The sequence below is a fragment of the Eretmochelys imbricata genome, chromosome 13, assembly GCF_965152235.1.
Source record: "Eretmochelys imbricata isolate rEreImb1 chromosome 13, rEreImb1.hap1, whole genome shotgun sequence".
Taxonomy (NCBI): Eukaryota; Metazoa; Chordata; order Testudines; family Cheloniidae; genus Eretmochelys; species Eretmochelys imbricata.
This window is the reverse complement of record NC_135584.1, coordinates 42,000,700-42,023,723: the sequence shown is the minus strand read 5'-3', so window position 1 is coordinate 42,023,723 and position 23,024 is coordinate 42,000,700. Positions and strand designations below refer to the sequence as shown.

Genomic DNA, 23,024 nt, shown 5'->3' with positions numbered 1-23,024 from the left:
GAGCAGCCTGAGACCTGAGGACACCGCCCTGTATTATTATTGGAGAATCCCGCAGTGAGCACAAAGCTCGTGAGGACCAGACGAAAACTGATTTGGAGGCGGGTGCAATCTTCCCAATGGACAGCAGGGGTCAGTAGTGCATCACAATTCAAAGATGTCCTACCGCGAGTAACACTGGAAGCAAACACTTGCACCGAAATTTCAAGGCACAGCGGCAGAATTGTCGGGATTCAGGTGTGTGTACACAGGGCGTCCTCCAGCGAACACGGGACTAACCAGCCGGTGGTTCTGGGTTTGTTTGTTTGTTTCTCTGACTTTCATGGGCTTCCCATCAGTCTGTAGCAGGGCTGGAGTATTTACAGCGCACTGCCCACAACAACGCAGCGTGACTCAAGTTACCCAGCTCAGAAACCAGTCACATTTCCCATGGTAAGGAGAATCCACACGATGTATGGCTGGAAATGTTCCCGTGAGGTTCTGAAAAGACCCCCGGTCATTGCCATGATCTTAGGAGGCTAAGAGATATTCCTCCGTTTTAGGCCTTCTCGTGGCCACATCACATGGCATCTGGGGACCTCCTGGTCTTTCATGAGTTTGTCCTCACAACAGCGCTGTGAGGCAGGAAAGGGCCGGAGTGTCCGAGGTGCGGGTGGGGGCCTGAAACACAAGGGGACACGTCACACTTGCCCCGGGTAACCCAGGGAGTCTATGGAGGAAAAGGGGGATGGATCCCCATACCCCTAACTCCACTCTGGATCCCTACCCACTGACGTCTGACTGCCCCTCCCTGAATCCCCAAACCAAGGTTTTCAGAGGCCGCTCTTAGGGAGCTTGTCTCTCTTATAAGGAGGGGGATATGCAAATAGGGCTGAAAGGTTCCTGTTTAAAGCTGTCCCTCTCTGTGCCCGGGCTGCAGCCGGAGGGACAATCCGCAGCCCCTGGGTCTCTGCAGTTACCGGCCAAAAGTCTGAAAACTTTCCCCAACAACAACGCGGAAAATGACACTTTGGCTCCATTTGGTTTTCTTTGTAGCGGCTCTGGAAGGTAATTTATCCCCCATTAATACACAGGAGGGGTGGGGTATCTGGGACTATTGTGGCTGCTATCGATGTGGGGTGGGACACTTCTTTCTTCTGTCGTCTCCCACCGACTGATGTACAAAGTGTCCAGTGTGGCTGGTTCTCCCACTGTTCCCTGTTCACTTGCCATTGAACCCGGGGCTAATGACTGGTTTCATGTGGTGACTGAGCTTTAATTCCAATCTGCCATTTCCCTTCTCCCCCAGGGGCCCGCTCGCAGGTGGTTCTGACCCAGTCGGGGCCAGTGCTGAAGAAGCCCGGAGAGTCCCAGAAACTGCAATGTGCCACCAGCGGGTTCACTCTCAGCAGCTCCTGGATGGGCTGGATCAGACAGGAGCCTGGAAAGGGGCTGGAGTGGCTGGCTTACTATTACAGTGAGGGAAGCAAGTACTACGCCTCCTCGGTCCAGGGCCGGTTCACAGCCTCCAAGGACAGCACCAACTTCTACCTGCAAATGACCGGCCTGAAGCCCGAGGACACCGCCGTGTATTACTGTGCGAGAGACACAGTGAAACAAAACCGGTTTGTGATCGTACAAAAACCCAGGCTGCGGAATCGCCCTTCTCCCGGCGGCCGCGCGGGGGCAGCAGCGACACCCCCCGCTTCGGGCTCGGGCAGGAGACCCGGCCCCCGGGGGAACGGGACACAAACCTCCCGCCAGTTTAACCCTTCCGTTCCCGGACACTGAATGGCCTATTTCCCTACCCCAGAGATGGAGGCCGGGGTGTGGAAATGGGCCATGCAGGGTCCGGGCGGGGCTGGGGGGCAGAGATCACCCGGCGCCGGAATAAACCCAGCTCCGCTGCGCCGGGGGATAGGGCACCGCCGGGACTTTCCAAAGAGACTCGAGCATTTTTTCCATCCATTTGACAGCTGGAAATCACAGCCCTGGTGTAAACGGTGCAACTCAGGATCCTGCCCACAATAAAGTGCCCCCATGTCACAGAGTAAGCATGGAGATAAAAGGCCCTGCCCCTCAACCCCCGATGGCCTCACTCAGCCCAGCTCTGGCCCGCAGGGCATTGGGGACAGTCACGTGGCTAAGGGCTGTGGACAGGGACACGGTGGGATTTCATGGGGTCGCTCAGGGGGAGGCGGCTGCCGAGGGAGAAGCAGAGGCCCGTGGGGCGGAGGAATCTTTAAAAAAGGGAAGAAGGAGGATCCTGGGAACTACAGGCCAGTCAGCCTCACCTCAGTCCCTGGAAAAATCATGGAGCAGGTCCTCAAAGACTCAGTCCTGAAGCACTGACATGAGAGAAAAGTGATCAGGAACAGTCAGCATGGATTCACCAAGGGAAGGTCATGCCTGACTAATCTAAACACCTTCTATGATGAGATTACTGGTTCTGTGGATGAAGGGAAAGCAGTGGATGTTTTGTTTCTTGACTTTAGCAAAGCTTTTGACACGGTCTCCCACAGTATTCTTGTCAGCAAGTTAAAGAAGTATGGGCTGGATGAATGCACTATAAGGTGGGTAGAAAGGTGGCTAGATTGTCGGGCTCAGCGGGTAGTGATCAATGGCTCCATGTCTAGTTGGCAGCCGGTGTCAAGTGGAGTGCCCCAGGGGTCGGTCCTGGGATCGGTTTTGTTCAATATCTTCATAAATGATCTGTAGGATGGTGTGGATTGCACTCTCAGCAAATTTGCGGATGCTACTAAACTGGGAGGAGTGGTAGATACGCTGGAGGGCAGGGATAGGATACAGAGGGACCTAGACAAATTGGAGGATTAGGCCAAAAGAAATCTGATGAGGTTCAATAAGGATAAGTGCAGGGTCCTGCACTTAGGACGGAAGAACCCAATGCACAGCTACAGACTAGGGACCGAATGGCTAGGCAGCAGTTCTGCAGAAAAGTACCTAGGGGTGACAGTGGACAAGAAGCTGGATATGAGTCAGCAGTGTGCCTTTGTTGCCAAGAAGGCCAATGGCATTTTGGGATGTATAAGTAGGGGCAAAGCCAGCAGATCGAGGGACGTGATCGTCCCCCTCTATTCGACATTGGTGAGGCCTCATCTGGAGTACTGTGTCCAGTTTTGGGCCCCACACTACAAGAAGGATGTGGATAAATAGGAAAGAGTCCAGCGAAGGGCAACAAAAATGATTAGGGGTCTGGAACACATGACTTATGAGGAAAGGCTGAGGGAACTGGGATTGTTTAGTCTGCAGAAGAGAAGAATGAGGGGGGATTTGATAGCTGCTTTCAAATACCTGAGAGGTGGTTCCAAAGAGGATGGTTCTAGACTATTCTCAGTGGTAGAAGAGGACAGGACAAGGAGTAATGGTCTCAAGTTGCAGTGGGGGAGGTTTAGGTTGGATATTAGGAAAAACTTTTTCACTAGGAGGGTGGTGAAACACTGGAATGCGTTACCTAGGGAGGTGGTAGAATCTCCTTCCTTAGAAGTTTTTAAGGTCAGGCTTGACAAAGCCCTGGCTGGGATGATTTAATTGGGGATTGGTCCTGCTTTGAGCAGGCGGTTGGACTAGATGACCTCCTGAGGTCCCTTCCAACCCTGATATTCTATGATTCTATGATTCTATGAGGGACAGGGGGGCACAAGGGTCACAGAGCGCAGCTCCCACTGAGTGAGATTCACCATCTCCAGAGATGTTTCAGAGTAACAGCCATGTTAGTCTGTATTCGCAAAAAGAAAAGGAGTACTTGTGGCACCTTAGAGACTAACCAATTTATTTGAGCATGAGCTTTCCTGAGCTACAGCTCACTTCATCGGATGCATACCGTGGAAACTGCAGCAGACTTTATATACACACAGAGAATATGAAACAATACCTCCTCCCACCCCACTGTCCTGCTGGTAATAGCTTATCCAAAGTGATCATCAAGTTGGGCCATTTCCAGCACAAATCCAGGTTTTCTCACCCTCCACCTCCCCACACAAATTCACTCTCCTGCTGGTGATAGCCCATCCAAAGTGACAACTCTCTACACAATGTGCATGATAATCAAGTTGGGCCATTTCCTGCACAAATCCAGGTTCTCTCACCCCCCTCCCAAAAACCACACACACAAACTCACTATCCTGCTGCTAATAGCTCATCCAAAGTGACCACTCTCCCTACAATGTGCATGATAATCAAGGTGGGCCATTTCCAGCACAAATTCAGGTTTTCTCACCCCCCCACCCCCAGACACACACAAACTCACTCTCCTGCTGGTAATAGCTCATCCAAAGTGACCACTCTCCCTACAATGTGCATGGTAATCAAGGTGGGCCATGTCCAGCACAAATTCAGGTTTTTTCACCCCCCTCCCCCACCCCCAGACACACACAAACTCACTCTCCTGCTGGTAATAGCTCATCCAAACTGACCACTCTCCAAGTTTAAATCCAAGTTAAACCAGAACATCTGGGGGTGGGGGGGGTAGGAAAAAACAAGGGGAAATAGGCTACCTTGCAAAATGACTTAGCCACTCCCAGTCTCTATTTAAGCCTAAATTAATAGTATCCAATTTGCAAATGAATTCCATTTCAGCAGTTTCTCGCTGGAGTCTGGATTTGAGGTTTTTTTGTTTTAAGATAGCGACCTTCATGTCTGTGATTGCGTGACCAGAGAGATTGAAGTGTTCTCCGACTGGTTTATGGATGTTATCATTCTTGACATCTGATTTGTGTCCATTTATTCTTTTACATAGAGACTGTCCAGTTTGACCAATGTACATGGCAGAGGGGCATTGCTGGCGCATGATGGCATATATCACATTGGTGGATGTGCAGGTGAACGAGCCTCTGATAGTGTGGCTGATGTTATTAGACCCTGTGATGGTGTCCCCTGAATAGATATGTGGGCACAGTTGGCAACGGGCTTTGTTGCAAGGTTAAGTTCCTGGGTCAGTGGTTCTGTTGTGTGGTATGTGGTTGCTGGTGAGTATTTGCTTCAGGTTGCGGGGCTGTCTGTAGGCAAGGACTGGCCTGTCTCCCAAGATTTGTGAGAGTGTTGGGTCATCCTTTAGGATAGGTTGTAGATCCTTAATAATGCGTTGGAGGGGTTTTCGTTGGGGGCTGAAGGTGACGGCTAGTGGCGTTCTGTTATTTTCTTTGTTAGGCCTGTCCTGTAGTAGGTAACTTCTGGGAACTCTTCTGGCTCTATCAATCTGTTTCTTTACTTCCGCAGGTGGGTATTGTAGTTGTAAGAAAGCTTGACAGAGATCTTGACAGAGATCTCCAGAGACAATCCCAACAACCTGCTGCATCTGAAAATGACCGGTCTGAAGCCCACGGGCACCGCCCCCCTGGTACCACTCTTGGTTCCCGGGCAATGTGTCTCCCCTTCCTGCCCAGAGCCCCGCTGGGCTGCGGTGCAGAGATCCCTCGCTCCATCTGTGAACTCCAATCCGGAGTGAGTCCTGTTCTGAGTCGCTCTCCCCTCGCAAACCTGGCACGTTGGCTCTCCCGGGTTCCATCCCTGTGTGTGTGGGAAAGACCCCAGGAATATTCATACCTAGACTCAAGCTATAGCAACTAAATTATTCTTCCATCCCCTGGCTGGGGGAATAAACAAGAAGGTGATTTTTTAAAAAGACATTGAGGTGAATTAACCATTGGAACAACTGATCAAGAGTCATAGTGGAGTCTCCATCACTAGCAACTATCATCTCTATGATTCTGTGTCTTTTAGAAAATAAAGAAATGCAAAATCCATCAAGGGAGACTTAGGTTAGATATGGGGTAGGGGGGAGAGAAGTTTTTAAGGATAAGCATATCTAACTATCTGCATTGGAGCAGGTTACCTATGAAGATTGTGAAATCCCCAGCACTGGAGGTTTTTAAGAACAGATGAAGGGTGGTCTCGGTATATTGAATCCTGCCTCAGTGCAGGGGGTTGGGCTAGTTGCCCTCTTGAAGTCCCTCTTCCAGCCCTACCTTTCTACAATTCTCTGAATTTCTTGTACTCTGTGACTGAAGCAGAAGGCAGTCAGAGTATTTCACTTTCTTTAGGGACTTTCTCCAGCGCAGGATCCCTTTAGGGTATCTGTAATGAAGTGAATCACTGTGGGATCCCATATCTCTAGCACAAGGATACACACTGGCATCTTCAGGTTTCAGGCTGCTGATGTGCAAATGCACCAGGTTACTGGAGGCATCTCTGGAGACGGTGAATTGCCCCTTCCCTGAGTCCAGGTAATATGGGGTACCCCATTACCTAAGTCCCCTTCAGAAATGTCAATCAACATTCCAGTAGGCCCTGCTCTAAACGCCACTCAGACCAAGGGAAGTCCTCCCCTTGCCTTTCGTGAACTTTGCACCAGGCCCATAAATATTACCCAATATCTCCAGAAAATGTCAGAAACCATAATTCCTTTAAAGGCCTCTAGACTGAAGAGACAATTCAGCCAAAATATGCTGTTGATGCTGGGTAAAGTGCTCATGGTGTCCCGGCCTTAGCTGCCCAGACCCATCCTTGTGTCCTAGCCATGCAGGTGCAGAGCTATTAAATGACTTAGGCAGGGCATCAAGGATATGCATTTGCATATCTTTTCTTTCTTTTTTAAATAAGCCATGTTTGAGCTCGAGCCCTGTCAAGGTTCCTCCCCCACTCTGAACTCTAGGGTACAGATGTGGGGACCTGCATGAAAAACCTCCTAAGCTTATATTTACCAGCTTAGGTCAAAACTTCCCCAAGGTACAAAATATTCCACCCGTTGTCCTTGGACTGGCCGCTACCACCACCAAACTGATACTGGTTACTGGGGAAGAGCTGTTTGGACGTGTCCTTCCCCCCAAAATACTTCCCAAAACCTTGCACCCCACTTCCTGGACAAGGTTTGGTAAAAAGCCTCACCTATTTGCCTAGGTGACTACAGACCCAGACCCTTGGATCTTAAGAACAATGAATAATCCTCCCAACACTTGCACCCCCCCTTTCCTGGGAAATGTTGGATAAAAAGCCTCACCAATTTGCATAGGTGACCACAGACCCAAACCCTTGGATCTGAGAACAATGAAAAAGCATTCAGTTTTTTACAAGAAGACTTTTAATAAAAAATAGAAGTAAATAGAAATAAAGAAATCCCCCCTGTAAAATCAGGATGGTAGATATCTTACAGGGTAATTAGATTCAAAAACATAGAGAACCCCTCTAGGCAAAACCTTAAGTTACAAAAAAGATACACAGACAGAAATAGTTATTCTATTCAGCACAATTCTTTTCTCAGCCATTTAAAGAAATCATAATCTAACACATACGTACCTAGATTACTTACTAAAAGTTCTAAGACTCCATTCCTGGTCTATCCCTGGCCAAGACCAGCATACAGACAGACCCAGACCCTTTGTTTCTCTCCCTCCTCCCAGCTTTTGAAAGTATCTTGTCTCCTCATTGGTCATTTTGCTCAGGTGCCAGCGAGGTTACCTTTAGCTTCTTAACCCTTTACAGGTGAGAGGAGCTTTCCCCTGGCCAGGAGGGATTTCAAAGGGGTTTACCCTTCTCTTTATATTTATGACAAGCCCTCAAGCTATCTTAGGTTTTCATATTGTCCACATTACTGTAGTGTTTGAGCATCACAACCATTGAAGTATTTAGGGTAACAAGAAAACATTTTACAAATACATTAGAAGCAAGAGGAAGATGAAGGACAGGGAAGGACCACTGCTCAATGAGGAGGGAAACACAGTCACAAGAAAATGCAGCAATTGTCCAAGTATTAAATGCCATTTTTGTTTAGGTTTTCACCAAAAAGATTGGTAGTAATAAGAGGACTAACAGTGAACATCAGTGTAAATGGGGTAGGATCTGAGGCTAAAATAGGGAAACAAGTTAAGAATTACGTAGACAAGTTAGACATCCTCAAGTCAGCAGGGCCAGATGAAATACAAAAGAATACTTAAGAGACTGGCCAAAGAGATCTTAGCCATTAAAGAATATTTTTGAGAACTCTCGGAGGACAGGAGAGATCCCAGAGGACTGGAAGAGGGCAAGTGGTACCTATCAATAAAAAGCAGATAAGGGCAACCCAGGAATTATAAACCACTCAACTTAACTTCTGTACCCGGAAAGAATGGAGCAAATAATCAATTTGCAAGCACCTGGAAGATGAGGTGACAACTAGCAGTCAACATGGATTTGTAAAGAACAAATCATGTCAAACCTGTTACCCGGGGTTCTTTCAACCCAAAACTCTTACTCTGTGTGAGGTGGTGTCGGTAAATGCAAACTTTCCCCCCTTATTTATACCTTCATAATAGAATGACATGTCCCTTAAAGCAAACTTGTTAAGTAAGCAGTTTCAATGGTCAAGCGAGAGGTTCCTTCTGATATCAATTAACCAGGTGTGGGTTTCTCCAGAGTTTGCAGCTTTGAGGCCCCAATAGACTTTCCTGGGGCACATTCTGCTCTTGAAAGATGCATGTATCAGCAACTTCAACACAATTCTTATCAGGAAGGACACGGGGTCAAGCTGCCCTCTCTGTGGCACCCAAAACTACCTCCCCCCCCGCCCCCCCCACCCCCCGGCTCCTGCTTTGGTCAAGCTTAGAGTGCTGAATGGCCAATTTACAGCCTGCTGACTTGGCTGCTTTTAGCAATAAGCCATAGTGGTTTCAGGCACTTTACTGGTTTGCCAAAGTCTCCCTGTACAAAATCCACCTCATATCCACTTTTGACAGGGTAACAAGATGAGGGAATGGGGGCAGGGATGGGAACAGTGGATGTGGTATATCTCAACTTTAGTCAGACATTTCATACAGTCTCAGATCGCCTTCTCATAAGCAAACCAGGGAAATATAGACTGTTGAACCTATTATAAGGTATATGCAGAAAGAGTTAGAAAATGTTCTCAGAGAGTAGTTATCAACGATTCACAGTCAAACTGAAAGGGAATACGGAGAAGGTTCCCTCAAGGATCTGTCCTGGGTCCACTTCTATTCAATAGCTCCATAAATTATTTGGATAATGGCATGGAGAGTACACTTATAAAGTTTTCAGTTTATACCAATCTGGGAGGGGTTGCAAGCACTTTAGAGACCAGGATTAGAATTCAGAATGAGCTTGACAAATTGGAGACATGGTCTGAAATACATAGGCTGCATCCACACACTCTTCCTATGTAGCTAAACCCAGCAAGGAAAGGCTCTGGCAGGGGGAAGTAGCATTAAATTCCTTCCCAACCCCAAATATCAGTCAGTTGGACCTTGAGCATGTGGGCAAGATCCCCCAGCCAGACCCCTGGGAAAGAGTTCTCTGTAGTCACTCAGAGCCCTCCCCACCGAGTGTCCCATCACTGGCCATTGGGGATATTTGCTACCAGCAGTTGTCGATGTGCCCATCTCATCATACCATCCCCCTCCACATAAGTTTATCAAACTCAGTCTTGAAACCAGTTCGGTTCCCCCTCCCACCCTTTTTAGTTTAATTCTGGCTGAGATTTTCAAAGCCACCTAAAGGCATTTAGATGCCTGGTTTATATGAGGAAGAAAGGCGGTTTTGGAAATCTTAACCCAAGTCATCTGGAAAACTACCCCTATTGTTATCTCCTCTTCCCTCTCTCCTGCCCCTTTGTTTGCTGCCTGGCTTTACAGGCTTTTTGAACTACCTCAGGCCTCATGCAAATTAAGTAGGGCAACTTCTTTGTTTAAGAGCCAGAGAATTTCTCCTTCTCTGACACACCCCAAGTAACTTACTTTGTGCTGTATTCCTTCATCTGTTCCGGTAGATTTCTGATTCAAAACTAAATATGTGTTTCATTTTTATTTCCCTGCTGGCAGCTTTCTCAGGTAAGAACCTCAGAGGCACCTGGGATAAAAGAAGGAAACAAATGCAGCCAAAAGGAATCGTTGATTCTCCAGAGCACTAAAGAAGGTGTTTTGCTGAATCATGGCCTAGATCTTTAATATTTGTCTATTTCCAGGTGTCTCTTCTCTCAAATCCAGTTAAGCCAGTCCGGAGCAGAAGTTAAAACGCCAGGAGACTCTGCAAAACTCTCCTGTAAAGTGTCTGGACACACATTCACTAGCCACGATATGCACTGGGCACGGAGGTCTCCAGGGAAAGGACTGGAAAGGGGATTTTCAATTACAAACGGGGCTGGTGACACCACATACTACACAGACCTGGTTAAAGGACCATTCACCATCTCCAGAGACAACACCCAGAACCTGCTGGGGTAAACAGGGAGATGGCAAAATTTGCAGATGATACAAAACGACTCAAGACAGTTAAGTCGCAGGCAGACTGCCAAGAGCTACAGGAGCAGTGGTCACCACCTGATCGATCACGATCTCCGGCAGCACACCGCTAAGCCAGGCTGCCTGCCTGCCCCAGCCCCACGCCCCTCCCAGAAGTGGCCAGCGTGGCCCCATGGCACCAGAGGTGGGGAGACAGGGTTCTCCCTCTGAATGCAGCTCCTTCCTGCGAGCACCACCCCCACAGCTCCCATTGGCCGGGAATGGGGAGCTGTGGCCAATGGGAGCTGCAGGGGTGGTGCTTGCAGAGAGGGGCAGTGCACAGAGCCATGTGCTGCCTGACCCTCCCCAGGGGCCGGAGGGGTGCGTTGGCCCTTTCCAGGAGTGGCGCCGTGCACAGGTAGGCAGGGAGCCTGCCTTAGTGGCAGCCACACTGTGCCACTGACCGTGAGCCTCTGGGGTTAAATGCTGCCTGGCGGGAGGCCGCACCCCAACCCCCAGCCCTGAGCCCCCTACTAGAGCCAACACCCCATGCCAGCCCTTCAGACATTTTAATCCTGCCATTGAGCTCCTGCCAGGGAGCGGGGTCTGGGGCTTGCCCTCTCCACATGTGCCGTGGCTTCATGTGGCTCCAGGAAGCAGCAGCATGTTCCCGCTCCAGCTCCTATGCATAGGGGCAGCCAGGGGGTTCCACACACTGCCCCTGCCCCAACTGTCACCTCTGCAGCTCCCATTGGCCGGCAACCAGGGGAGCGTGTAGAAGCTGGAGTAGAGACATGCCGCTGCTTCCGGGAACTGCTTGAGGTAAGTGCCACCCGGAGCCTGCACCCCTGATCCCCCTACTGCCCTCTAAACCCCTCAGTCACAGCCTCATGCACCCCAGAGCCTGCACCCCGCAGCCGGAGCCCATACAATTTCCATACCCAGATATAGCCCTCAGGCCAAAAACTTTGCCCAGCTGTACCATACCCCCTCATACACACTGAACCCCCTCCTGCAACTTGAACCCCAGCCCTGACCCCCTCCCAGAGCCAGCACCATGTACCCCCTCCTGCACCCCAACCCCCTGCCCCAGGCTCAGCCCAGAGACCCCTCCCACACTGTGAACCCTTCAGCTCCAGCCAGGAGCCCACACCCCCTGTTGAACCCCAGCCCCCTACCCCAGCCTTGTGAAAATGAGTGAGGGTGGGGGAGACCAAGTGAAGGGGTGGGGGATGGAGTGAGTGGGGTGGGACTTTGTGGAAGGAGTCAGGTAGATCCTGGGTTGCCCTTAAATTCAAAAAATGATCTTGGGCATAAAAGGCTGGAGACCCCTGTTCAAAAGGATCTCTGAGAACTAGGTGACTGGGCAATAAAATTGCAGATGAAATTCAATGTTGATAAATGCGAAATAATGCACATTGGAAAGCATAGTCCCAACTATGCATAGCAAATGATTGGTGCTTTGATGAGCCAATGTCCTTACTAATCTTCCACAAGACCCTTTATTCTTTACTCCCACAACTGGTCCCAGTTAAATCAATGGGGTTACACACACAGGGAATAAAGCCCGCAGGATTTGATTATTTCATGCCCGCAAACGGATCTGCACAGGAATATTTCACTCGTCTTATTGCTCACTGGGGTGTGTCATTCAATCAGAATTGCTGAGTCTCTGTAGGAATCATCCTCATTAGCTCTTGCTCTATTCATAGATACTAAGGTCAGAAGGGACCATTATGATCATCTAGTCCGACCTCCTGCACAATGCAGGCCACAGAATTTCACCCACCCACTCCTGCGAAAAACCTCTCACCTATGTCTGAGCTATTGAAGTCCTCAAATCGTGGTTTAAAGACTTCAAGGAGCAGAGAATCCTCCAGCAAGTCACCCATGCCCCATGCTACAGAGGAAGGCGAAAAACCTCCAGGGCCTCTTCCAATGTGCCCTGGAGGAAAATTCCTTCCCGACCCCAAATATGGCGATCAACTAAACCCTGAGCATATGGGCAAGATTCACCAGCCAGATACTACAGAAAATTGTTTCCTGGGTAACTCAGATCCCACCCCATCTAATATCCCATCACAGGCCATTGGGCCTATTTACCATGAATATTTAATTACCAAAACCATGGGGATCTCAAACTCCATTTTCCTATTTGTAGTGTTGAGGTAGAAACTCTTACTTAGCACCATCTGTTCTTCCTTCTAGAGTATTAAATTAGATTAATCAAAGCTGCTAGTGTGTCAGATACACTATCCAACAAGTTCTTGCAACCTATCACAAGTAACAGACACCCATCACCACAGAAACTGAGCAACATCTTAGGCGTCTCAAGGCCAAGATTAACTTGTATCATGCTCATGTAGTAGGATACGATGACCCCTATGCTCCTTTAAAAAGTTACCTTTTGTTTATTCCGTGTGAAACCAAGCTGAGCATCTATTTGACATTCTCATCAAAAGCACCTGAGACAGGGTCTCCAATGCAAAATTTTCTAAGATGCCTAAAAGATACATTTACCTTAATGATGTACTATGTACTCTCTGGGTACTCGCAAAAAGAAAAGGAGTACTTGTGGCACCTTAGAGACTAACCAATTTATTTGAGCATGAGCTTTGGGTACTCTGTGCTATCTATGACTCAGTAACTGAGTAACTCACAATCATTTTGCCCTGTGTGCTTAGTTTAAAGTCACTGATTTTCTCGACACACACCCACACCAAATATTTATGTTGGTTGAAGACATTAACACAAATGAAATTAAACCAGTACCTAGATGATATTTTAGGAGCAAAACATTAGCTAACAGATGAACTAATCCAGGGATCGGCAACCCTTGGCACGCGGCCCCTCAGGGAAAGCCGCCTGTGGGCCAGGACAGCCTGCCCACCTGCAGCGTCCGCAGGTTCAGCCGATCGCAGTTCATGCAAACAGGCAGATGAGTGTTAATGAGAACATCAGCATGCGTGAGAATGAGCACGGGGATATTAAAGAGAACATGTGTCAGACTGGAGAGGGGAATTGGAAGATGAGTGTCGGGGGTGGTTATTGGGGTATGAATGTGAGAATAGAATTATTATGACTATTTTTATTATTAGTGTTGGAGTTGGGGGTGGCTGTGGGCCAAGCGCCTAAGGCCTCCAATCACAGACCACAACCCCACAGTGCTAGGCACTGTCCCAAGACAGAACACAAGGCCTGTCTCCACTGCAGTGAGTTTACAGCCTAGGTCTCAATGGGAAGTGCAGTAGGAGTAGGAATGGGAACAGGAATGGGAATGTGAGCAACAATATGAATCTCCATGATTAATAATCGTCTCTCTTCAGCGCTGCCTGCATCCTCACCTAGAGAAAGATTTCCAGACACACGCCGCTCGCCGCCCCAGGAAATTTAACTCTCCAGCAGGTGTCCCAGCCCAGTGCAACCCTGTGACCCGACCCGACCCCTCCCCTTCACTGACCCCACTGACCCGACCTTCGCAGAGGCAGGGGCTCCGGAGACCCCTTCCCCACGCCCGGATAATCTGATGACAATCAGGCCCCACGTTAATAACCGGAGAATTGGGCTCACATCTCATCTGGGAGCTGCTTCTTTCCCCCTTTATACACCACCCCACCGCACTGGGGCTGCACAGACAAACAGGAAGGAGCGATCTGACTCGTGTCTGAACCCTGGGGCAAGAAATTCACAGCCTTCAGGGAAGGAGTTTGCGTTCCTTATAAGGAGCGGGATATGCAATTAGGGGTGAGAGTTTCCTGTTTAAATCTGTCCCTCTCTCTGCCAAGGCTGCACCCGGAGAGACAACCCTCAGGCCCCTGTGTTTGTGCAGTGATCAGCCAATCCCCTGAGGACTTTCCCCTCCAACACTAGGCAAAATGAACCTTTGTGTGGTAATTGAGACACAGCCAGGAACGAGTCCTCTTACAGGTCCGCTCTGCGGCAGCAGAAGATACTGGCACATATTACTGTGCGCAGGTTCTATGTTTCTTAGGCACAATGATTGGGACCCTTTCAAATATTGGAAAGGAAACTGTGCCAAAGCCAGCGATTTGTCCCCTTCTCTCTCTCTGCTCCCACCCACGAGACCCCACTCTCCTTCCACCAGAGCTGGGACTAGAACCCAGGAGTGCTGGCTCGCCACCTCCCACCCTCATCTTGCCCACTAGACCCCCAAACCGGGAAAGCAGCCTAAAAGTCACCCCGTCTATTATTTTATTAATCTTTCTAAGAACAGAGAGAGAGAGAGAGAGAGAGAGCAACTTTACTAGATAAGGGGTTTTGGCTTCAATGGAGCTATACTCTTTTAAACTATTTTGGGATCTGGCCCATTGAGCTATCTCCATTTACACGCTCCGATTTAATTAATTGTTGTATTTAGCCTGTGAAATCTATTTATGGTTTAGTGGGTTGGTTTTACTGCCAATTCGGTCCAGGTAAGTTTTATTTATTGCAAAGCAAACAGTCAATGAAACATACGTTTATACAAATTGTTTCTTCTTTCCGCTCTATACCCTGTGATCAAATAAAGTACATATGCATTGCTTTTGGGTAAGACTTTCCTTATTGGCAAAAAGAAAAGGAGTACTTGTGGCACCTTAGAGACTAACCAATTTATTTGAGCATGAGCTTTCCTGAGCTACAGCTCACTTCATCAGATGCATACCGTGGAAACTGCAGCAGACTTTATATATACACAGAGAATATGAAACAATACCTCCTCCCACCCCACTGTCCTGCTGGTAATAGCTTATCTAAAGTAATCATCAGGTTAGGCCATTTCCAGCACAAATCCAGGTTTTCTCACCCTCCACCCCCCCACACAAATTCACTCTCCTGCTGGTGATAGCCCATCCAAAGTGACAACTCTTTACACAATGTGCATGATAATCAAGTTAGGCCATTTCCTGCACAAATCCAGGTTCTCTCACTCCCTCACCCCCCTCCAAAAACCCACCCCCATACACACACAAACTCACTCTCCTGCTGGTAATAGCTCATCCAAACTGACCACTCTCCAAGTTTAAATCCAAGTTAAACCAGAACATCTGGGGGGGGGGTAGGAAAAAACAAGAGGAAATAGGCTACCTTGCATAATGACTTAGCCACTCCCAGTCTCTATTTAAGCCTAAATTAATAGTATCCAATTTGCAAATGAATTCCAATTCAGCAGTTTCTCGCTGGAGTCTGGATTTGAAGTTTTTTTGTTTTAAGATAGCGACCTTCATGTCTGTGATTGCGTGACCAGAGAGATTGAAGTGTTCTCCGACTGGTTTATGAATGTTATAATTCTTGACATCTGATTTGTGTCCATTTATTCTTTTACGTAGAGACTGTCCAGTTTGACCAATGTACATGGCAGAGGGGCATTGCTGGCACATGATGGCATAAATCACATTGGTGGATGTGCAGGTGAACGAGCCTCTGATAGTGTGGCTGATGTTATTAGGCCCTGTGATGGTGTCCCCTGAATAGATATGTGGGCACAATTGGCAACGGGCTTTGTTGCAAGGATAAGTTCCTGGGTTAGTGGTTCTGTTGTGTGGTATGTGGTTGTTGGTGAGTATTTTCTTCAGGTTGTGGGGCTGTCTGTAGGCAAGGACTGGCCTGTCTCCCAAGATTTGTGAGAGTGTTGGGTCATCCTTTAGGATAGGTTGTAGATCCTTAATAATGCGTTGGAGGGGTTTTAGTTGGGGGCTGAAGGTGACAGCTAGTGGCGTTCTGTTATTTTCTTTGTTAGGCCTGTCCTGTAGTAGGTAACTTCTGGGAACTCTTCTGGCTTTATCAAATAAATTGGTTAGTCTCTAAGGTGCCACAAGTACTCTTTTTATTTTTGCGAATACAGACTAACACGGCTGTTACTCTGAAAACTTTCCTTATTAAAATCTTGCATTTGTTCTACTGGGGGATCTCTGATAAGCTCAGCTAGCAGGTGAGAAATGTTCTTCTCACTGAAAACGCCTTTTTGTCCAGTGTTACCGGTAGAAACAAACTTGTCCTCAGAGTTACTCCCCGATTATGTTTTCCTTCATCGCTCAATGTGTATTTCTGGAAGAGGCTCATAACTGAAATAGCAACGGCTGGTGCTAAAAATGCCTAAGAGGCATTCGGTGTTTGTGAATGGAAGGAAGCAATTTCTTTCTTTCTTTCTTTCTTTCTTTCTTTCTTTCTTTCTTTCTTTCTTTCTTTCTTTCTTTCTTTCTTTCTTTCCCAGCACTGTTCGTGAAGGAGGATGTCTTGTTCTCCTTTCAAAAACATGATCATTTCCCCCTTCTACATAGATAAGTTCTCTCAAAGATGCAAAACGCCCCCATTTTATTTGATATTTAAAAACTCAGTGATCCAGAGAAGCTTGTTCTTTCAATTTGTCAGCGACCTTCTGCATTCACCTTCTGTCCAGTCCTATGGCTGTGCCCTTAGCTGTCTGCAGCTTCATTTTCCTGATCAGACTTTCATGTTACTTAATGATTTATTAATAATTATGTATATACCGTTATAAATCTGGTCGGGAAATTACAGTGGTGAAGGGATAGATTAGAGAGAGGCAACCAGAGAGAGAGAGGGAGAGAGAGAGATCCAATCAGCATACATAGAGAGGGAAGGATAGTTTGATGGATATTGCAGAAAGAATAGACAGCCAGAGTGCAGAGAGGAGGTAGAATGGGGGGATGGACAGAAGGATGGGCAGCTCTTGCGAGTGCATGGACAGAGGAGTATTTTTAAAACTATATTTTTTTTAAAAAAAATCTTTTTTTCTTTGTCAGGTGTCCTCTCCCAGGTTGTCCTGACCCAGTCAGGTCCGGAAGTGAGGAAGCCAGGTGAGTCCACTCTTCCGAAATGCGCTGTGTCGGGGGCTGATCACAGCACATTTATCATGACTTGGGTAAGACAGGCTCCAGGGAAGGGACTGGAGTGGCTGGTTCACTACTATTCCCAGTCGAGCATCTTCTACTCGCCTGCCATCCAGGGGCGATTCACAGCCTCCAAGGACAGCTCCAGCGTCTACCTAACAGGAGCAGCCTGAAGCCCGAGGACACCGCGGTGTATCCCTGGGCGAGGGACACAGTGAGGGGAAGCCGGTCTGGGCTCAGACACAAACCTCCCCTGGTGCCAGTTTCAAAAGAAGCCCCCAGCAGGTGGCGCTCCGGAGCTACACGCAGCAAGGGGCCCGTGGCCCCAAAGACACTCAGAGCCGGACCGGCTGGTCTCCCTCCTTTGTCCTCCTCTCCCTGCATCCAACACAGAGCAGATAAAAGCAGAAAATAAAGACGCTTTTAAAACAGCCTTTACTATTTACTTATTTGTTTAGCCCTTTCAGGAATCCTGTAGTGCTCCCCACCGCTCCAGCTGAACTCAATTGCAGAGGTAGATAAGAATCGCCACACTTGACAAGAGCAGGCAACAAACTAGGCCATTTTCTGTCTCTGTTAGGGACCATTAAAAATTGCAAGAAATCCGGCTGCTGTGGGAATTTATGCAACAGTCTATTCACCGGGAAATTTCTCTAAAACTCTCCTAAATCATAGGTTGGTTTATGCTACACAGTAGATTAAGGGAAGGACTTTGGAGGACCTTATCCGTGCACTGAGAGTTTCACCATCATTTGTAAATTGTAAGGTAGGGAAGCATTATTCCCGTTTCACAGATAAGGGAGCGAGGCACAGAGAGATTCAAAGGGAGGCACCCAACTATCACCGACTTTGAGTGAGAGTCAGTCCCCCCGACTGTGCTTCTGCAAATCTCCTCCGAACAGATTTGCCCACGGTTAAAAGGATGCCTGCCGCACAGGTGGGAGCAGGACAGACTTCTCCTGGGTTCCGGTCCAGCGCCCCTTCTCCCTGACCATCCCCCCTAGGTCCTTCCCAAAACCTTTGTGGCCAGAGCCTCCTGCAATAACCAGGGGAAATAGAAACACCCCCCCCCCTCTCTCTCTCGGGGTAAATTATCATATAACTGCGCACTGGGGGATGCACGGCCCCAGTTTCTGAAGCAGATGCACCGATTGCTCTCAGAGACAAGCGACTGGGAATCACCCTCACCACTTCCGCTTCGATCTCACGGTGGCTAACAGGGAGATAAGCGCCATTGTCCACATGCTACTGGTCGCTCCTTGAGTCATGGATTCCAAGGCCAGAAAGGACCATTGTCAACATCTAATCTGACCTCCACAGGCCAGAGAACTGCCCAGAAATAATCCCTCGGGGCAGATCTTTTAGGGGGGAAAAGTGCAATCCGGCTTTAAAAATTGTCAGTGCTGGAGAACACACTGAGACCATTGGTGAGTTGTTCCAGTGGCTGACTACTCTCCCTGTTAAATATTTGCACCCTATTTCCAGTCTGAATGTGACTAGCTTCAACTTCCAGCCCTTGCCTCATGTTATACCTTTGTCTGTCTGATTAAAGCGCCCAGGATTAAATATTTGCTCCCCACGTAGGAACTGATCCCCTGTTGGTGGCAGTCAAGGGGCCACGTCCCTTCTGATTTCAGGAAGGTTTGGGTCTGAACGTTACACACATTCTTCGCCCGTCCCTCGCACTCGGAGGGTGAGAAGTATGATCTTTCAGGGAAGGAGTTTGTGTGTCTCTTATAAGAAGCAACTGGGATATGCAAATGGGGGTGACACTTTCCTGTTTAAATCTGTGCCTCCCTCTGCCCAGGCTGCACCCGGGGAGACAATCCGCAGCCCCCTGAGTCTGTGCAGTTAATCCCCCAACTGATCCCCCAGGGAAGTTTCCTCTCCAATCCCAAGGAAAATGAAACTTTGGCTCCATTTAAGTTTTAATTATAACAGCTCCTCCCCTCAAATTGTAGGCATATCGAAGAAGGTCTGTGATTCCCCATAATTAGTCCCCCACAATTTAAATCCCAGGGCATTAGCAATTGAAAGATCTCTTGGGTCTCTTGTTAACTGGCAAGGGGCTGAAGGTGTCTGTGTAAAGCTTCAGAGTAACAGCCGTGTTAGTCTGTATTCGCAAAAAGAAAAGGAGTACTTGTGGCACCTTAGAGACTAACCAATTTATTTGTGCTGGAAATGGCCTAACCTGACGATTACTTTAGATAAGCTATTACCAGCAGGACAGTGGGGTGGGAGGAGGTATTGTTTCATATTCTCTGTGTATATATAAAGTCTGCTGCAGTTTCCACGGTATGTATCTGATGAAGTGAGCTGTAGCTCACGAAAGCTCATGCTCAAATAAATTGGTTAGTCTCTAAGGTGCCACAAGTACTCCTTTTCTTTTTGTGTAAAGCTTGTGAACCGTTAATTGACTCTGCTCCCTAAATGATACTTTGTAACCGATATTGACACTTTGTAACAATCACCTCCGGAAGCCGTTAATTGACTCTGCGCTCAAAGCCATGCTGTGCAAGTGATACCTTGTAACAACAACTGTTCTTAGAAATAGCACAGAGAGACTCCCACTCTCTGTAGTTTTTAAGGCGCTTTATCATGAATGTTAAAAGGGAGGGAGTCTCAAATAAATTACAGGTTTCAGAGTAACAGCCCTGTTAGTCTGTATTCGCAAAAAGAAAAGGAGTACTTGTGGCACCTTAGAGACTAACCAATTTATTTGAGCATGAGCTTTCCTGAGCTACAGCTCACTTCATCGGATGCATACCATGGAAACTGCAGCAGACTTTATATACACACAGAGAATATGAAACAATACCTCTTCCCACTCCACTGTCCTGCTGGTAATAGCTTATCTAAAGTGATCATCAAGTTGGGCCATTTCCAGCACAAATCCAGGTTTTCTCACCCTCCGCCCCCCCACACAAACTCACTCTCCTGCTGGTGATAGCCCATCCAAAGTGACCAACCACTCTCTACACAATGTGCATGATAATCAAGTTGGGCCATTTCCTGCACAAATCCAGGTTCTCTCACCCCCTCACCCCCCTCCCAAAAACCACACACACAAACTCACTCTCCTGCTGGTAATAGCTCATCCAAAGTGACCACTCTCCCTACAATGTGCATGATAATCAAGGTGGGCCATTTCCAGCACAAATCCAGGTTTTGTGCTGGAAATGGCCCACCTTGATTATCATGCACATTGTGTAGAGAGTTGTCACTTTGGATGGGCTATCACCAGCAGGAGAGTGAATTTGTGTGGCGGGGTGGAGGGTGAGAAAACCTGGATTTGTGCTGGAAATGGCCCAACTTGATGATCACTTTAGATAAGCTATTACCAGCAGGACAGTGGGGTGGGAGGAGGTATTGTTTCATTTTCTCTCTGTGTACATAAAGTCTGCTGCAGTTTCCACGGTATGCATCCGATGAAGTGAGCTGTAGCTCAGGAAAGCTCATGCTCAAATAAATTGGTTAGTCTCTAAGGTGCCACAAGTACTCCTTTTCTTTTTTCAAATAAATTAGTAACACCCCGAAAGTTAAAGAGATGGTGAAATAATAAATGAGATTAAGACAGAGAATGTCTGCGAATGAAGGCTTGGTTTAGATGACCAATGAATGGTTAGGGAGGTGCCAGCCTAGGAATTCAGTGTCGCTTGGCTGAAGAAGGCACCAAGTGGAAACAACCGGAGGACCCCGGGGGAGCAAACTGGAATCCACCGGACTAACCCAAAGGATGAGAAACCTGATAAGCACCTGACAGCCACCATGGAGCTGTCATGACAGCCAGCATGATGAAGCAGCGCCCATGGACTGGCATAGGAATAAATTCCTATCAAAATAGACTCTGAGGACTGGGAACTTGGATTCTGGTTCTGCCACCACCCTCCAGGAGCATCGGATGCGCGTCTGACAGGGCCTCGGCTCCACTCTCCTGTACAGGCCGCCTGGCCAGGACTCTGTCAGGAGCAGCTTTTAGGCTGGTAACTATAACTACTACGCAGAACTTGCATGAATGAATGTATGGATGGATATGTGGATAAATAAGGAATAGTAGTGATCTAACATTGTGTGTTTCTATCTTTTTATTATATTTACAATAAATGCAGCATTTTGCCTTATCCCCATTTACAAGCTCCTGTTGGTCTTATTTTATTAGTGTAACAAAATGGCAGGGCAACAGTCTATTATTCCTATTAAGATTAATGTGATTTATTATATATTTCTATTCCCAGGTGCCCAGTCGCAGATCCAGCCCCTGGACCCCCAAGCTTATGTGCAGAACCCGGAGACTCTCTCCGCCTCTCCTGCAGACCCACCGGGTTCACCCTCAGCAGCTACTTGATGAGATGGGTCCGCCAGGCTCCCGGGAAGGCACTGGAGTGCATAGGGGAAATATACCGAACTTCAACGACCGTCAACTGCGCACAGCCCTTTAAGGGACAAAAACACACACGTGGGGAAAGGAACACGGTTCAGCACTAACTAGTAGGTGATTTTTACTTGCTTCTCTCAGGCATGAGAGAGTAGTTCCTCCTCCTGCTCCAAGCGAAGTCAATTGTTATTTTGTATTATGACCCGTAGGAGCCAGGGTCACGGACCAGAGCTCTATTGTGCTAGGTGCTGCACAAACACAGACCAAACAGCCCCAGGCAGCTTATGAAGTCAATGTAAGACAACAGATGGGAATAGAGACACATGGGGGCGGGGACAAGGAACCACTAAGACAATATTGATCAGTGACCTCAGCAAAAGAGCCCCTAACAGACAAGTATTTTTCTAGGCTTCATGGCAAAGATGTATTTTAGGAGAGCTTTGAAGGGAAACACTGAGGTAGCTTTGCCCAAGTTCCCCCCTCCCCTCCCCTCCCCTCCCAAGGCAAGGGGCAGCCGCGGGGGAAAGCAGAACTGTCCTTGTTTAAAAAGTTAACAAATGGACAAAGGAGGCTCACGCAGGAAGATGGGAATTGTCACAATGGATGAGAAGAAGCACCGAACGAGTCCATTCCCCTGCCTCCTCTAGCGGTAAACACCAGCTGCAGGAACGTTGCAACGGGCAGTTCTGGAATAATCTGACCACAGGAGAATTTTCCTCTGGACCTCTCCATGCTTGTATATTGGTTTCTGCCATAAATCAGTTTAATCTGAACAACGCAAAGCCAATGTTATTAATAGTGGCATCTTAGACCAAGACAGAAGGGGGGGTGGGGGGAGCATTACAGTGAAACCTAAAGCTAGATCTAAAATTATCAAATGTTAGAACACTTATGAAGATTTTTAAAGGTTTATTCGCCATTGGCCTTTCCCTTATTTTAGCTCATGCACACAGAGCACCCACTGGAGTCGCAGGGACATGGTCAATTCTCAGCAAATGTTTGGTGTTCTGAGAAGTCAAGAAAGAGGCACCTAGGACGAACCCCGGAGAGCCATTTGGACCTCAAGCAGCAACATAGATTGCACGGTCATCACTAATGGGGAGGTCTGTCACCTGCCCTAAAGATCATGGGCAGACGCAGTTACTGTGGTCGGTGACCCTGTCTGGGCCTAGCTCCGAGCCAGCTGCATGGCCTGCCGGTGGATTGAAAGGGGAGAGTCGTGACGGCCCGCAGCGTGTGATTACAAACATTCTCTAAGGAACGGGCATACCCACAGGTCTTGTAGTAAGAGCGGAACAGCTGAAAGAGAAACAGCTGCCAAATCCAGGTGCGTGTCAATAGCCACTATTGCCACGCGATTAATTTAATCTAGGAGAGGTGTTTTAAGGGCCGCATCACCTCGGTATCTCTGCGTCTCACATTCATGAGCGAATCTTAACGTAGAGAAATAAAATTCCCATTGGACAAACGGGGAAACAGTTTCAATGAAACCTTTCAATGACCTGAGAGCCTAAATCCAATTTTTAGAAGGGGCTTAAATTTCACAGCCTAAATGCCAGAGACAGGGATTAGGGTTTAGCTTCCCAAATAATGTAATTACCC

The 23,024-nt window shown here is 47.9% G+C and overlaps 1 pseudogene across 1 annotated transcript; it reads left to right on the top strand.

Annotated features, from left to right (window-relative positions):
* Positions 1–998: 998 nt before the first annotated feature.
* Positions 999–21,486, top strand: LOC144273280 (Ig heavy chain V region 5A pseudogene; annotated as a pseudogene). Its single transcript, XR_013347744.1, has 3 exons — positions 999–1,044; positions 1,286–1,611; positions 21,361–21,486. The product of XR_013347744.1 is annotated as an Ig heavy chain V region 5A pseudogene (transcript).
* The last annotated feature ends 1,538 nt before the right edge of the window (positions 21,487–23,024 follow it).